We start from the raw sequence: 3,066 nt of genomic DNA on the forward strand, positions 1-3,066 counted from the left end.
CATTGCTACTCTTCAATCCCAAAGTGAACAAGGGTGAGAAAAGAAAGGAAATAAAGTTTTGGATAGAGAGTTGAATCATTAACTTGGCAAGGGAACTCAGTTTTAGGGGGACACAGTTTCAGATCTCACTTGAGTCTGTCATTGAGCTGTAATCAGACAATATGTTGGGTTGGAATGACATGAGGCTTGCAGTGGACTCTTTATTTAAAATAGCATCTTCATTCAAGTGTCTGACACCGCAGCTGAGAGGCCTGGAAGAGATGGGCTGCCCAGGCATTTTTTATGGTCTTTCCATGAGGTTAGCTTATGTTTCCTCACTGCTTGGCAAGATTAAGGTTTTCAGACTTTTCATTTGGCACCTGGATCTACTCCCCAGGAGGGTGTTCCCAAAAAAGAAGGTAGAAGTTGCAAAGTTTCTTATCTCTTAAGTCATACAACTTCACTTCTACCACACTCTCATGATCAAAAACAGACCCAGGCAAGTTAAAGGGAAGAGGAAGTAAATTACATCTCATGAGGAGGAAATGAGGTTGAAGAATATGAAACAACCGTTAACCCACCACAGCCATGACTCTGAAAATACCTCTAAAGGTCAAAAGTAGCTGCATACATTCAGCTCACCCTTCAACAGTTCTGCCCTTTGCAAATTTCTGGACTTTCAGATCCTTACTGTTTCACCACCATCTGATGCTTTAAGCCAATGATTTTTGCTTGGTATCTGCCTTTTTTAAGTGTTCTTACACAAGTTACTAGAGGAGGAGGAAATATACCCATAAACTCTAAAGACTATGTAGTCACAATTTTTATATATTGCCAAGGGGGTGGCCAGTTGTTTCTATCTTCATTTTAGTACATTCAAATAGGAAGGGATATTAAAATATTCTAAGTTATACAAATTAACATATTATTTATTGTAAAGCAACATTGACAGGCTTAAAGTTAAAATTAAGGCTGCTTACATTTCCTGAAAATTTATGTACTTCTCTTGAAAAATAAAGGCACTTCAAAACAGATTTTATTGCAAAGAGGAAAAAGCGGTGATATGTCCAGAATAGGTTACATGTGCAAAACTAATGAATTTGAGAATGTTAAGTGGAATTGCTAAATTGCAGATTGGGCAGATATAGAAAGGGTTAGCAGTTTCAGAGGATTAGAAAAACGCTTAGCTACATAATGCTAGTTCCTTCTGGATTCTTTCTTAGATGTTCTCAGTTTTCTTTAATGCTTGCCCAAATTTGTTCACTCTCATGGCACAAATTGCCATCCACATACCAATGACACATATGTTACTTTAGAGTTTCTGGTGTAATGTTCTGCTACTTTCTTGAATAAAATATTAACCTTTTAAGAATGTCATGGAAAGACCACTTTACTTGTTTATTCCTCAGGGTATAAACGAAAGGGTTCAACATAGGGGCAATAGATGTAGTCAGCAGAGAAACTCCCTTATTATGGGCCACTTCATCCTTAGCTGAAGGTTTCACATACATAAAAATGCAGCTGCCATAGGTGATGGAAACCACAATCATGTGGGAAAAACACGTGGAAAAGGCTTTTTTCCTTTCCTGAGCAGAGGGTAATCTTAGAACTGTCCTAATAATGTATATGTAGGACAGAACTATGCACACAAGAGTCGCTATAAAGGTCAAAACAGCACAGAATATAACCAGCTGCTCTATGAACCATGTATCTGAACATGCATTCTTCAGTATTGGAAAGCATCACAGAAAAAATGGTCAATAAAAGAGTCACAGAATTCCAGGTGGACACTCAGGCCAAAGGGTGGAAGGATAATCAAGAAGCCAGATACCCAAAAGAGAGAATGAGGCTCCTGCAGACTCTGCTGTTCATGATGCTCATGTAGTGAAGGGGTTTGCAGATGGCCAAGTAGCGGTCATAAGACATCACAGTCAAGAGGAAAATTTCTGGAGCTCCAAAAAGGACAATAAAAAAGATTTGGCTGAAGCAGGCATTGATGGTGATCATTTTGTCCCCACTTGATATGATGTAGAGGTATGTGGGCACACAGGCCGTTGTGAATGAGATTTCTAAGAAAGAGAAATTTTGAAGAAAAAAATACATAGCTGTTTTTAAATGAGGATCCACAAAGATGAGAGAAATTATGGTCAGATTCCCAATTACACTTAACATATATGTGACCAACAAAAAGACAAAAATCAAAATCTCTAGTTGTGTGTCATTTGTCAAACCCAGTATGATAAATGCTGTTATTGCTGAATGGTTTCTCATCACTGACTTGGTAGCATTGTCTAATCTTCAAATGAAAGTCACAGAAATTGGATCTGAGGAACAATTTCAAAATAAGACAGGATCAAATGATGCCTTTAAATGACAATTAAATCAGTCACATGCATTTCCTTCTATACCTTGATGATTCATCTTTCATGAAATGATGCCCTCAAAAGCCACTGAATGTACCACAGGGAAGATAAAAGCATTTTGTGTGAGTTCAATCATATCTCTGTCCTCTACTGCATGAAAACCTTGGGAAGGACATTGAACCGATCTGTGCTCCCACTGTCTTCCTTAATAAGATGGCTTTAATGATAATACTACATCATAGTGTTATTCTGAGAGTTAAATAAGCTATGCCATATAACACTAGGAGATAATAATCTCTGTATAAATGTTATTTTCTTATTTTCTGATGCCAATCTCATAATCTCAAAAAAAAATTTTTAATACACATTTAGTTTCTCATGTAGCATCTCTCCATCTCTCATTATTTTCTTCCTCATCTCTAGATTAATTTCATCAGCGTACAAACTCTCTCTGGTATTCCAAATATAATATTTTAAATCTTTCCCATTGAGGAGTAACATTTCTATAATAATTTTAATGTTTCCTATAGCTTTCATATAGTTTTGACATTTAGAAACATGTTAATCTGAATATTCAAAAATAAAAGCAATTTATATCAAGAAAGATGAGTGGGAGGACATAAAACTGAAAGCAGTTTGAAAAAAAATCAACCCATTTTTACCTTAAAAGATACATAACCATACAATGACAAAGGAAGAAGACCTAATCCAAATTTATGAACAT

At 36.3% G+C, this 3,066-nt stretch overlaps 1 pseudogene; it reads right to left on the reverse strand.

Annotated features, from left to right (window-relative positions):
- Positions 1-1,316: 1,316 nt before the first annotated feature.
- On the reverse strand, positions 1,317-2,250 carry LOC106701550 (olfactory receptor 6C2-like; annotated as a pseudogene).
- Positions 2,251-3,066: the final 816 nt, after the last annotated feature.

The sequence above is a fragment of the Bos mutus genome, chromosome 5 (genome assembly GCF_027580195.1).
Source record: "Bos mutus isolate GX-2022 chromosome 5, NWIPB_WYAK_1.1, whole genome shotgun sequence".
In the NCBI taxonomy this organism is placed as follows: Eukaryota; Metazoa; Chordata; class Mammalia; order Artiodactyla; family Bovidae; genus Bos; species Bos mutus.